Here is a 14,936-nt window from a genome sequence, read left to right as displayed (position 1 = left end):
CAATACATATTATGTAGAATAAACTATTACAACTATTTTTTGAACTATTTTTTTTTAATCAAAAATGAAAATGTAAGCACCTTACACAAACAAACATAAAACACTTACACACAATTAACAACATAGTAAAACCCTCCCCCCCACTTCCTTCAGTGTAATCTATAAGTAGTTCACGGCCAAGAGTAAAATTGGTTTACAGTTAAACAACTATCTATTGTAGTGCTTTTTAGTAAACAAAGTTTCTGGTTTTACCTTCAGGTGCATATATGAAAAGATCTCCAAAGTAATGCCGGCTAATTTAAGTGATTGAGCTTTGTTTATAGTCATAACAAATGTAAGTCAGATTGGGAACTGCAGATGCTTAAAATTGAAGGGCATGTCGCTTGGTAGCAAAGGAATACGCGGAATGAAAACATTTGCTCCCTTCGAGTTTCCCATAAGAATAATGGCTTCAATAACATTGGGCATGAGACTCTTAATGCACAATCTTGTGCCGTTACACATTTTTGGTGGGTCAAGGTTCCGAAGCAAAATTATTGTGGCTCCTATTTTTAAAGTGAGCTTATGTGGTGGCATTCCAGGAGGCTCCAAAGAATTCAGGAACTCCAATTGATACATTACTGCTTGTTCACTCTCCATGACTGAATCATTGGACATGTATGTGGTCGCTAGACCAGGCAGCCTTCCCTGAATTATTAGATTTATGGAGCTGACACTATCATTTTTAGGCGTTAGGATTGCACGTTCACAAAGCCATTGATGGTTGTTAAAATTGTTACAAATATTAGGGAAAACTTGGTCAATAAGTTCTAATACCGGAGAAGTCATTTCACAAAAATCTTCTGGAAAGGAAATGAGACCAGTAGTGGAATCAGTAGGGAACCTGTCATTTCCAAGGCATAGTAGCTGGTGTGTAAATTTTGTCCGCAGTTGTTTTTCCCATCAAATGAACCCGCATAGTAGTAGTAAGATTTTGCCTCTGAAAATGTATCCACAGATAAGATTTAGACTGGCATTCAGCTCATCCGCTCGTGTTGCACCCTTAAGAAGAGGTAATGTCTGGCAGAAGTCACCAGCAAAAATTACAACAATTCCCCCCCCCATTAAATGATCAGTTCCCCGCAGATCTTTCAAGGTGCGATCAAGGGCCTTGACTGCTTTCTTGTGCTCCATGGTACATTCATCCCAAACAATTACTTTGCAAGTTTCAACCTGCCTTATCCGATTCTTGTGAAGACGACATTCCCATTGCTCTGATGTCTCAGCTGCCTTACATTTAGCCTGTCTCATCCATTTCTTTTCAAGCCGCGAGTCACATTGTTCACTTGTCTCAGCTCTTTGACACAAGTTTGCTTTCTTAGCTTTTGGATGAACTTGCCCAATAGATGGTGGTTTTTTGAGCGGCATTTTAAAAAACAGTCCTTAATATTATGACCCATTCGTATTCACCTGACACTGATTAAAAGATGTAATAGGATGAATAGTAAATATGTTATAGGATGAATAGTAAATAAAGAGCAGCCCTCACACAGTATTACTATGACCTGAAGGAGCTCACATCTCTGTAATGAAAACCTCCTCACAGGCAGACTTGTCTAGTTGCCCATAGCAACCAATCAGAGCTCAGCTTTCACTTTACCTCAGTAGCTTCAGTAATGAACGCTCACTGTATAGTAAGCAATAATGACAATCTTACTACGAGGCATTTTTCACCTGACCAATGTTGCTGCTCAGTAATGTTTGTCCATGTGCGTAGGGTGCATACATCTGAGTGTGTTTGCATGCGTGTGTGGTCCATGTGTGTTTGTGTGGTGTGCATGTGATATTTATGGGGTGGTCTTGTGGTATTTGTGGGGTGGTGTTTGTGTTGTGTGTCAAGTGGTCTGGTGTTTAGTGTGTTGTGGCATTTGTGTGGTGTTGTGCTTGTGGGTTGGTGTATGTGTGATGTTTGTATAGTCAATCAAACAAAAAAGGAAGCACACTGTAGTGCCATAACTTGCAAACATGAAATATGAAAAATGAATTGCATTACTGCATTAGAAGTATGAAAAATTGTGAAAGTTTAGCGCATAAAATGGCCAATTTATGTGTACCTGGAAGCCACAGTAAGGCAGTAATCATTTTCCAGGACCCTAAACTAATGCCAATCCTCACTTAGGTTCCCATGCAGATGAAGACTTCAGTCTAAGTGAGGATTGGCAATAGGTTAGGGTCCTGAAAAATGAGAAATGCCTTACCGAGGCTTCCAGATACGCAAAAACTGGCCATTTTATGCGCTAAACTTTCTCAATTTTTCATACTTCTAATGCAGTAATGCAATTCATTTTTCAGGTTTCATGGTTGCATGTTATGGCGCTACAGTGTGCTTCCTTTTTTGTTTGAATGTATATGAGTTGGGGACTCCTAGGTTACGCACCTGTTCACATTATGTTTATGCTTGGATGTGATGGTCAGTTTTTGTAATCTGTATTCATCATTAACCTTCTGACTGAGCACTCCACCTGTTAGCCGCAGGCGTTTTTAATCAAAGCAGGGCCACTACTCCTCCACAGAGATATAGACTTCAGGCTAAGGAGAGGATTTACATAGGTTCCGATTCAGATGAAGACTTCAGTCTATCCTCCTCTCCTTAGACTGTAGTATAGGATCCAATGGTGGTAGCACAGATATAGATGCAGGTACTGCTGTATCACAGGAGCGTTCTTGGGCAACGCAGCTGCAGAAGCCGGCGTTGGTGGAGGAGTGGGAGACGCTACCACCATTGGATCCTATACTACAGGGGTGACCAGATTATCTGAACCTGGCTTAATACATGCCAGCACCCCCGTAACAGCCACTGATGTCTGCTTCTACTACAGCGCCATCCAGCTGTTTCCATGACACAATTTAGGTTGCATGTGTAGGGTTCAGCAGGTTCGCAGGATGCAGTGATGAGACACGAGACTGAGTGTGGTTTGTGGAATAAACTTTTATAAAACTGTAGCCGCTGGGGCTATATTGAGCAAACCAAAAGTGTTAACAACAAACTAGTCCACGCAGGGACTCAACAATCCAAACAACACTTCCTTATTGTAATGCGATTAACCCGGTTTGCCCCGGTGCTATAGGCCACGTATGACCAAACTACGGGTCCTTATCTCCTATATTAAACTTATCCTTCCAGGGGCCTGTTAGGATCACAAGCGTGGACGCGTAGGGGTCGCTGATGTGGCTGCCTTGATGCCTCGATATTCCGGGACGGAACTGGGCTCGACAGGCCCTGAAGAGACGATGCCGGTGGGGCGCATCAGGCCCTGAAGAGACGATGCCAGTGGGGCGCACCAGGCCCTGAAGAGACGATGCCGGTGGGACGCAACAGGCGTCTCCTCGCGGCTCTCGTCCCACCGCGGAGTAATGACGCAGTCTCTAAATATAACCGTTCACCAACCTCTGCTTGGGGCCCCTTAGCAACCCGGACGGGGGCCTCTCCTGCCGCCTGTAGCGAGGTGGCGCCTCCCGGGCCCGGTGATGGCAGGGCCGCAGCTGAGGGAGAAGGCAGGAGGGCAGTGTCCTGACCGCTGTAAAGGAATGGTCTGTTGTCGCAGCGGTCAGTAGAGGTCGTGGACTTGCCACAACAGGGCGGGAAACAGCGGGGGCGGCTGTATGCGACCGTATGAGGGGAGCGGCCGTCGGTGACCGGCTCTCAGGTCTCACGTGTCGATGAGTCCGCAGCTTTCCTTTCACAGGCCCCTGTCGGTCTCTCCACAACACACCGTCCGCTCCCTCGGTTCTCTGTCTCACACGGCTCCCTGTCAACTGCCACTTCAGCGCACCCCCTGCTCTCTTTAAACTTGCCCTGCCCCCTGTTTCCCTGACAACTTCAGTCAAGTCTTTCCTTTTACTGCCCTCCCAGTATCGTTCCCTCAGGAACCCTGATGGCGGTCCCCTGGGTACCTGCCCATTCAGTGTCTGGGAGTCCTCCTCCCCACACATGCACAACCTTATCAATTTAGGAATTACCTCACTCAAAAATCACATACAACCAGTGTGGCGTCACCTTTTGACCCCTATACAGCATTCCCCCTATTGTGGAATTTTCTGTCTATTTCTACATCAACCGTCTCCATTGATCGCTTGTATTATAAACTACAGATATTTTCAAAGGCGGCACTGTGATCAAGACCATTAATAGGCCGAAACGTTAATTTTTGCCTGTCAGTTCACCTATCACCTGTAATAAACGATTCACTTGAAGCAAACCTCTTCAACGTCTGAGTGCAGTGATTATATATTCTGCTATTTTTTAGGGTCGAGCCTGGCTTCATGAAACCTGACTTTCGCAAAAGTCGGGTCGAACAAAATCTGCCGACTATAGGGAAAAGTCGGAGGCCGACTGAAACACGAATCCCAATGCAAGTCAATGGGCAAGCAAAGTCGGCAGGGAATGGAGGACATTAAACACACCTACAGTGCCCATTTCAATGCCAAAAACATCAATTCTTATTACTGAAGCTTGTCAACCTTAATTTACTTAATAATAATAGTTACGCATTGAAAACTGGGGGCTATTTGGCTAAAGTTGTGGGGGTAGGGCTGGCTCCAGGTTTTCGTGTGCCCTGGGCCAAAGAGTGTCAGTGCGCCCCTTTATCACATACCACAACTCATGATGCTCCGATACGGCACAGAAATATAGGTATAGTAGATTGACAAATACTTCACTGCTTACATGACATGACTGATCTATTTTAAATTGTACAATAGCTCAAAAAAGGGACAGTATTACTCCATACAGTATTATGGCCACCACATTTTGCACCATACAGAATAATGAGCCCCATATATTTCTCCATACAGAATAATTGGTCACATATAATGTTCCATACAGTATATGATGAGCTCCACATAATGCTCCAGTGTATGATGGGCCCTAATAATGCTCCATATATAATGGGCCCCATTTCTAATGCTCCAGTGTATAATGGGCCCCGTAAATGCTGCTCCAGTGTCTGATGTCCCCCATTTGGAATGCTCCAGTATATGATGGGCCCCATTTTTAATTAACCTACGCATGGTATGCGAAAAGAGCTCCATGGAGTAATCTGAAGTGTGTGCTGTCGCATCCTTCACTTTTGGTGTGGGTGAAGGACACAAGGAAAGGGGTTGCTCCTGACCAGAAGCCTGCATTTACGACTCAGTGCTTGCATTTTGCTAAACTTCAGAAGAGGAGATAGAGCTGGAGGCTTTCAGCAATGTAAACCAAAAACCGTTCCTGATGCTCCGGCTTTAAAAGCAGTCTACCTACTCCCAGAAAACTGAGCCTTACAGGCCTTCCAGAGCTACACCATGACGCAGGCTCAACACCTCCTGCCTTAGCTGCTATTGTGTTTTTTGCACTTCCAGCAGATGCACCACCACCATCAGTACCAGGTGGCCCCCCCACGGCCACGTCCGTGTCCTCTTCAACCATACTTCCTCATGTTTTGGAAAATGGACCCAAAATACCAGCAGATATATGGTACTGTATAAGAAGCGTACAGCTCTATACAGTCTAGGGATAACAGTAAATTTCTGTATATATTTCATGATTCATACACAGGCGCTCACAGGCTCAGTATGGATTACCCAATAAAATAAAAAGTTGAAAAAGGGTACAGTATCACCAGATACAAGGTGTGTGTATATATAGTATAGTGTAAACATTCTGAATCTCCGTATATATTTCAGGAGGCGGACACAAACACTCTCAGGCCCAGTATGGATTACACAAGAATATGAAAATCTGTAAATGGATAATGTAACACAAGCGTACAGCTATATATAGTGTTGAGGTAATCTTAAAGCTCCTAATATATTGCCGGAGTGACAGACGTTTACAGGCTCATTATGGATTACACCAGAATCTAAAAAGCAAAAAGGATACAGTATCAGAAGCATACAGCTGTATACAGTGTTGGCCAAATTTGAAATCTCGATATATATTTCCTGAGTCCCCCTCAGATGCTCACTCAGTCTGGGTTTGACCATAATAAAAAATGTTGTAAAAAAAAGGTACTGGATAACAAGATAGCAAGTGTGTGTTTGTGTACATGTGTGTGTGTGTGTGTGTGTGTGTGTGTATATATATATATATAATTATAGGGTACAATTGAAATCTCCATATACATAGTCCCGTAGTCACTGTCAGACGCTTACTCAGTATTGATTTGACCGTAATACTAAATGTCGAACAAAGGTACTGTATAACAAGATACAAGCTGTATCAACTGTAGGGTAAAAATTGCTATCTCCGATTCGCTGTATATATAGAAGGCGTAAATCACTATGGATGATACCGTAATACAAAATTTTGAGCAAAGCTACTGTATCAGCGCATAGCAGGTGTATGCAGTCTAGGGGTCATTGTAAATTTCCGTCTATACTTCTGGAGTCAGACAGACACTCACAGGCTCACTATGTATTACACCAGAATTTAAAAAGTAGAAAAAGGGAAAGGTAGTCAAAGCGTACAACAGTATACAGTGTTGTGGTACTTTTAAATCTTCGAATATATTTCAATCTCAGTAAGCCAGTCCATACTCTCCGACTCGAAACTTCATGGATACAAGTACAGACAGAAAGTCGAGTGTTAGCAGAAATTTGGGAATTACTCATCGCGGGAAAACCTCCCGGTAGATGTTGCAGAGGCGATGCAGACCCTCAATTACTGTGTCTGTGGAGACAACGAAAATGGTTCTTTGTGAAGAAAGGATGGCTTTATCACAGTAGCGTGGATCACATCACCGTTACTCGTCTCCATCAAATTGTGATCACAGGGAGAGATGTAGACATGGTCCTCACTGCCTATCATGATGTTTCTGGTCATTTTGGAGTGCAAAAGACAGAAGCCACAGGCGTAGGTGAATCTATTGGATTGGCATGAGAGGAGACATTGAAAAATGGTGGCAGGAATGTCACACGTCCTGTGACTATCACAACTGTGAAAGGTGAGCATAAAGCACCACTGCATCCGCTTGGAAGTTGACGCTCATTACAAATGGTAGCCATTGATCATCTGAAGGTAGAAGCCAGCAGGACAGGCCATAGCTAGATCTTGACCATCATCGATCAATACACCAAATTTCTAGTGGCCATCCCTGTGAAGGATTTAACTGCCCAGACTACACAGCGGTGGAGCAGGGAGAGGTAAGTACTGCAACTTGCAAGTGCTGTGGCCATGACCAAGCAGGGGGGCACACTCGTGGTCGACGGTACTGGCACAGGGCCCCTCATAGTATGCTGGTGTGGTTGACGGCGAGTGGGCCCCCCCACCGTCAGACACTGTATTGTACCATGAGGGGCCCTATGCCAGTGCCGTCGGCCATCAGTGGGCCCATCCACCTGTTCAGAGCAACGGCACTTGCCCAGGTGGCCAGGTGTTGACCCCAGCCATTGGGAGGTGGGTGGGCAGCCCACTTACGGAGGTTTAAAAAATGGCATATGGTGATGTGTTGGCTGGACATTCAGCTGCTGCAAAGGGCAGAATTGGACAAGTCCGAGGAAGAGGAGGACAAAAGCGAGGCAGTTTTCTGGCAACCTATGTGTCATCAGGGGAAGGTGGGACAAAATCTTTTGAAACCCATGCATGGTTCATTTTAATGAAGGATAGATAATCAACATTTTGGGTCGACAGACGGGTCCTTTTTTTCTGTCAGGACTAATCCAGCAGCACTGAAGACTCTTTCAGATAACATGCTAGTAGCAGGGCAAGCGAGCTCCTGTAAGGCATATTGTGCCAATTCAGGCCAGGTGTCCAGTTTAGAGGCCCAATAGTAAAAGGGGAATGACCTGTGAGAGAGCACATCGATATGGGAGGAGAAGTAGTTTGTAACCATAGTTGACAACTGCTGTCTCCTGTCACTTTTAATCGATGCAGTGTTGGCAGTCGTGTGAGCAGTACTTGAGAAATCATTCCACAACATGGTCATTAAACCCCTGTCTCCAATGCCACTTCGGTTGTGTGCACCACGAACACCTCTTCCATTGTGCCCACTACGGCTCGTGGGAGTACCAGCACCGCTGCTGTGTGCTGGGAAAGCCTCAAACAAACGGTTTACCAGAGTTGCTTGTTAGCCAGGATATTATCTCTAGGTTCTCCTGTGGCATGATGTTGTGTAATTTTCCTTTGTAGCGTGGATCGAGGATGCTGGCCAGCCAGTAGTCGTCATCCCTCATCATTGTGGCAATGTGGGAGTCCCTTTTTAGGATCCACAAGGCATAATCGCACATGTGGGCCAATGTTCCTGGTGTCAGTGCTGCACTGCCACTGCTGGGTGGAGGAACACTTTCTGGCAAATCCACATCCCTACAGTCACGTACAAACACTGTACCTGACCTTGGAATGCCAACATTTCCTCTTGCCCCCTGAGAAGCATCCTCCTGCCCAAAATAATCATCCCCCTCTTCCTCCTCCTCCACCTCTTCCTCTTCTTCCTCCACCTCGTCCAGGACAGTTCCCTGACCAGACAATGGCTGACTGTCATCAAGGCTTCCCTCCTCCTCCGCTGCAGACGCCTGATCCTTAATGTGCGTCAAACTTTGCATGAGCAGACGCATAAGTGGGATGCTCATGCTTATGATGGCGTCGTCTGCGCTTACCAGCCATGTGCATTCCTCAAAACACTGAAGGACTTTACAGAGGTCTTTCAGCTTTGACCACTGCACACCCAACACTTCCATGTCTTCCCTCAAACTGCCTGCCCATGTATCCCCCCACAAATGCATTACAGCCTGCCTCTGATCGCACAGCCTCTCAACCATGTGCAGGGTGGAGTTCCACCTTGTTGCAACGTCTATGATTAGGCGGTGCTTGGGGAGGTGGAGCAATCGCTGCAGCTTCTGCATACGACTGGAGTGGACGTTTGAGCGACGGATGTGTGAGCACAGTCTTCGCACCTTATGAAGCAGGGATGTTAACTCCCGATAATTATTAAGAAAGCACTGCACCACCAGGTTCAAAGTGTGAGCCAGGCAAGGTATGTGTGTGAGTTTTGCACGGGCTTTGGCTGCCGCAAAATTACGGCCATTATCACTGACTACCTTGCCTGCCTCAAAATGTAGACTGCCCCCAGCCATGACTCAGTTTGTCGCTGCAAGTAGTCGGCCAGTACCTCCGCGGTGTGTCTGTTGTCACCCAAAGACATCATCTTTAACACAGCCTGCTGATGCTTACTACTAGCTGTTCGATAGTGGGACACCTCGTGTGCAACACTGCCAGCTGCGGATGGAGTGCTCATGCGACTGCGCTCTGTGAACGAGCTTTCGCTGATGAAGGAGGAGGGTCAAAAGCCTACAGCCAACTGTTTCCTATACCGTGGGCTAGGCAGCACTGTTCCACTGCCGCTGTCCCCTGTGGAGCCTGCATCCACCACATTAACCCAGTGCGCAGTGATGGACACGTAACGGCCCTGGCCATGCCTACTGGTGGTCCATGCATCTGTTGTGAGGTGCACCTTTCCACTCACTGACTGTTTTAGTGCATGGACAATGTGGTCTTTCACATGCCGGTGTAGGGCATGGATGGCTTTTCGAGAAAAAAAGTGCCGACTGGGTAGGTTATAGCGTGGGACAGCGTAGGCCATGAGCTCGCGGAAAGCTTCGCTTTCAACCAAACGGTAGGGCATCATCTCTAATGATATTAGTTTGGCAATGTAGGCGTTCAAACACAGTGTACGTGGATTAGAGGATGAGTACTTTCTTGTCCTACTCAGTCTGGTAGGGTGAGCTGGACTGGAGATCTGTATATGGGGGAAGTAGCAGAGGACCGGACGGAGTGAGAGGGGGTTGGTGATGGTATTGGTGCTGATGGCCTAGATTCAGTGTTGTGTTGCAAAACCATTGTGATTCCCTGAGTGCTTTGGCCTTGCGACGACACCTCCACATTTAGTGCTGGTGGTGTGCTTAACGGTGGCGGTGGTGGGGGAAGTGGGGGAAGCGATGGAGCATTGCTGGCTACCTTCAGTCGGAGCAGGTGCACGTGCTACCTCAGGTTTTGTAGTCCATCCACGCTTGCAAGTGCATATTGATTAAATGTCTAAGCATGCAACTGGTATTCAAATTTCTGAGTTGTTTACCTCGGCTAAAGGTCATTCCGCACTTCTTACAGGTAACCTTTGTCCAAAATCCTACTGATGAGGCAAACAAGTGCCACACTGCACTCTTCCTACTATGGTATACATTTTCTGGCCTTGCACGCTGTGCTAAGTTGACCGTCTGGCCAAGCTGTCCTGCAACTATTTTAGTTTTTGCTACAATCCAGAAAAAAGAGGAAGTATAAATAACACTGTAGAAGGACATGCAGTTAGCTAAAAAACAGCGTTTATTAAGTCAAATGAAATACATACTCATTGTATGGATCACAAAAGGTATACATAAATACAGTGTGCACAATGGAACCACCAACAAAGGTATCACATGGACAAACGTGCAGGGAAAATGTTACTATCATATGATTTTATTCTGGTGCACTGAATGATTATCTGCAAAACAATACTGACAATATATAATGTATAGTTACACCAATGCACCCCCCTTGAATATGTAAATATTAAACAAAGTCCCCAATAACATCATTTATCATGTAGTATAGGATGATTATAAAAGGAGGAACTGCCAAGTAACATGTGCAAATAGTAAACCACCAGCTAAATCTTCCCAAACTAGCTAGTGCATGGCAGAACTAGAGAAGGCTGACAATGTATAAGAATTATATATCTATCTTCATCCAAAAGTGCTAAGTGCTAAGTGCAAACTGCAAAAAGATAAAGATATTATATAGCCTAGTGGCAGTGCATGGAAGACAAGTCGCAAAGTCAGAAAGTCTCCTACCATGGAAAAGACATATCGCTATGTGGAAAAGTGCAAAAACACAGCTGAAACAGTTAAATATACATGGCAGCTCAATGTGAATACCTGACCTGTGGGTGGCAACCGTTCCCCAACGCGTGTTTCACGTGAGCTTCTTCAATAGGGGGTAAGTGTTGAAGAAGCTCACGCGAAACGCGTGTCGGGGAACGGTTGCCACCCACAGGTCAGGTATTCACATTGAGCTGCCATGTATATTTAACTGTTTCAGCTGTGCTTTTGCACTTTTCCACATAGCGATATGTCTTTTCCATGGTAGGAGACTTTCTGACTTTGCGACTTGTCTTCCATGCACTGCCACTAGGCTATATAATATATTTATCTTTTTGCAGTTTGCACTTAGCACTTAGCACTTTTGGATGAAGATAGATATATAATTCTTATACATTGTCAGCCTTCTCTAGTTCTGCCATGCACTAGCTAGTTTGGGAAGATTTAGCTGGTGGTTTACTATTTGCACATGTTACTTGGCAGTTCCTCCTTTTATAATCATCCTATACTACATGATAAATGATGTTATTGGGGATTTTGTTTAATATTTACATATTCAAGGGAGGTGCATTGGTGTAACTATACATTATATATTGTCAGTATTGTTTTGCAGATAATCATTCAGTGCACCAGAATAAAATCATATGATAGTAACATTTTCCCTGCACGTTTGTCCATGTGATACCTTTGTTGGTGGTTCCATTGTGCACACTGTATTTATGTATACCTTTTGTGATCCATACAATGAGTATGTATTTCATTTGACTTAATAAACGCTGTTTTTAGCTAACTGCATGTCCTTCTACAGTGTTATTTATACTTCCTCTTTTTTCTGGATTGTAGTATATATTATAGGAAGCTTTACATAGGCCTTGTTATTTGAGAAACTATTTTAGTTTTTGGTCCACGTTTTTGGACAGCTACGGGCCTGCCAGATAATCGCTGCTGTGATGTCAATGCCTGCTGCGGATCCTTCTCCTTATCTGAACTATTGTCAGCGCCACCCTCCTTCCCCAATGGATGCCAATCCGGGTCAAGAACTAGGTCATCCAACACCTCCTCTTCAAAGTCATCTGCACCTTCCTCTTTACCTTCCTCTGTATCACCGTGTAAGGTGGTATAGTATGCGGGAAGGGGCACCTGAGTTTCATCAGGGTCAGATTCTGGCTCAATAGACTGCGAGGGCAATGTAGTGCTCTGGGTCAATGTACCAGCAGAATCATCTAGCAGTGGCTGTGCATCAGTGCACTCCATGTAAGATTCATCTTGGACTGGGGAATTCAGGATTTGACTGGATAACCCAGGCATGGTATGTGAAAGCAGCTCCATAGAGTAATCTGAAGTGTGGGCTGCCGCATCCTTAACTTTTGGTGGGGGTGAAGGACACAAGGAAAGGGTTTTTTTATGACCAGAACCCTGCACTGACGACTCCGTGCTTGCAGGTTTCGAATGTTCAGAAAAGGAGGCAATAGAGTTGGTGGCTGTTTCGGCAATGTACGCCAAAACCTGTTCCTGATGCTCCGGCTTTAACAGCGGTTTTTCTACTCCAAGAAAAGGCAACCTTACAGGCCTTCTTGGGCCAGATGATGACGCAGGCTCAACACCTCCTGCCTTAGCTGCTATTGTGCTTTTGCCAGAACCAGCCGATGCACCACCACAATCAGTACCAGCTGAGCCCCCCTGCCTACGTCCGCAGCCTCTTCCACCATACTTCCTCATGTTTGGGAAAATGTACCAAAAATACCAGCAGAGAGATGGTTCTGTATGAGGAGCGTAAGGTGTATTAAAATATTTAAATCTACGTCTATATTTTGTTAGTCACAGACACTCACAGTATGTATTTGACCGTAATCCAACAAGCAGATATATGGAACTGTATCAGAAGTGTACAGCTGTATGCGTTTTTTGTGTAACTAGCAATCTCCGTATATGTATTTACGAAGTGTCACACACACGCTGACTCTGTATAGATGTGACTGTAATGCGAGCGGCACATACAGTGGGGAAAAAAAGTATTTAGTCAGTCAGCAATAGTGCAAGTTCCACCACTTAAAAAGATGAGAGGCGTCTGTAATTTACATCATAGGTAGACCTCAACTATGGGAGACAAACTGAGAAAAAAAAATCCAGAAAATCACATTGTCTGTTTTTTTTCATTTTATTTGCATATTATGGTGGAAAATAAGTATTTGGTCAGAAACAAAATTTCATCTCAATACTTTGTGATATATCCTTTGTTGGCAATGACAGAGGTCAAACGTTTTCTGTAAGTCTTCACAAAGTTGCCACACACTGTTGTTGGTATGTTGGCCCATTCCTCCATGCAGATCTCCTCTAGAGCAGTGATGTTTTTGGCTTTTCGCTTGGCAACACGGACTTTCAACTCCCTCCAAAGGTTTTCTATAGGGTTGAGATCTGGAGACTGGCTAGGCCACTCCAGGACCTTGAAATGCTTCTTATGAAGCCACTCCTTCGTTGCCCTGGCGGTGTGCTTTGGATCATTGTCATGTTGAAAGACCCAGCCACGTTTCATCTTCAATGCCCTTGCTGATGGAAGGAGGTTTGCACTCAAAATCTCACGATACATGGCCCCATTCATTCTTTCATGTACCCGGATCAGTCGTCCTGGCCCCTTTGCAGAGAAACAGCCCCAAAGCATGATGTTTCCACCACCATGCTTTACAGTAGGTATGGTGTTTGATGGATGCAACTCAGTATTCTTTTTCCTCCAAACACGACAAGTTGTGTTTCTACCAAACAGTTCCAGTTTGGTTTCATCAGACCATAGGACATTCTCCCAAAACTCCTCTGGATCATCCAAATGATCTCTAGCAAACTTCAGACGGGCCCGGACATGTATAGGCTTAAGCAGTGGGACACGTCTGGCACTGCAGGATCTGAGTCCATGGTGGCGTAGTGTGTTACTTATGGTAGGCCTTGTTACATTGGTCCCAGCTCTCTGCAGTTCATTCACTAGGTCCCCCCGCGTGGTTCTGGGATTTTTGCTCACCGTTCTTGTGATCATTCTGACCCCACGGGGTGGGATTTTGCGTGGAGCACCAGATCGAGGGAGATTATCAGTGGTCTTGTATGTCTTCCATTTTCTAATTATTGCTCCCACAGTTGATTTCTTCACTCCAAGCTGGTTGGCTATTGCAGATTCAGTCTTCCCAGCCTGGTGCAGGGCTACAATTTTGTTTCTGGTGTCCTTTGACAGCTCTTTGGTCTTCACCATAGTGGAGTTTGGAGTCAGACTGTTTGAGGGTATGCACAGGTGTCTTTTTATACTGATAACAAGTCTAAACAGGTGCCATTACTACAGATAATGAGTGGAGGAAAGAGGAGACTCTTAAAGAAGAAGTTACAGGTCTGTGAGAGCCAGAAATCTTGATTGCTTGTTTCTGACCAAATACTTATTTTCCACCATAATATGCAAATAAAATGAAAAAAAAACAGACAATGTGATTTTCTGGATTTTTTTTTCTCAGTTTGTCTCCCATAGTTGAGGTCTACCTATGATGTAAATTACAGACGCCTCTCATCTTTTTAAGTGGTGGAACTTGCACTATTGCTGACTGACTAAATACTTTTTTTCCCCACTGTATACAATACTGTTTGAGAATCGGACAGCTCTATACGGTGTCTGTATGGGAAAATTGTCAATCTCCGTCTATTTTTATACGGACTGACACACGCTGTCTGTCTAGTTTTGACGGTAATCAAACAGCAGATATACGAAACTGTTTGAAAAGCCGACAGCTCTCTAAGGTGTAGGTCTGGAAAAATGGAAACTCCTCAGCTTGTTTTTCCAGAGACACACACACAGCTTTTATTTGTCCGTGATACGGTAGTGTGTGAGGATCATACACCGCTATACGGTGTGTGAAAAAATGAATGCTCAGTAACTCACCAGAACAAAATAATAAAATTTGGAGTGCTTTGAAAAAAGCAGTTTGAACAGCAGTGTGCACACAGCAATGCAGCTAGCAGGTAGCCTTAAAAGGCAGCCTAATCACCACCAGCGCTGCTGCACACAACAAAAATCCTCCCCTTTCACTGCACACTAA

General features: G+C 44.8%; 1 protein-coding gene across 6 annotated transcripts in view; it reads left to right on the top strand.

Annotated features, from left to right (window-relative positions):
• Positions 1 to 14,936, top strand: part of TNFAIP8L3 (TNF alpha induced protein 8 like 3) — a 186,319-nt gene that overhangs the window by 30,482 nt on the left and 140,901 nt on the right. The window contains exon 3 of one of the 6 annotated variants that reach the window (XR_012230912.1): positions 3,164 to 4,786. The exons of the other annotated variants lie outside the window; for them this stretch is intronic. The gene's annotated coding sequence lies outside the window, so the exon portion shown is untranslated. Of the gene's footprint in view, positions 1 to 3,163; positions 4,787 to 14,936 lie in introns of those variants that run through there. 6 annotated transcript variants of the gene reach the window in all.

Source organism: Dendrobates tinctorius, unplaced genomic scaffold, assembly GCF_039654945.1.
Source record: "Dendrobates tinctorius isolate UK_male_01 unplaced genomic scaffold, ASM3965494v1 ptg000022l, whole genome shotgun sequence".
NCBI lineage: Eukaryota > Metazoa > Chordata > Amphibia > Anura > Dendrobatidae > Dendrobates > Dendrobates tinctorius.
Note: the sequence above shows the minus strand (reverse complement) of the source record. Positions and strands in the feature narration are given on the sequence as shown.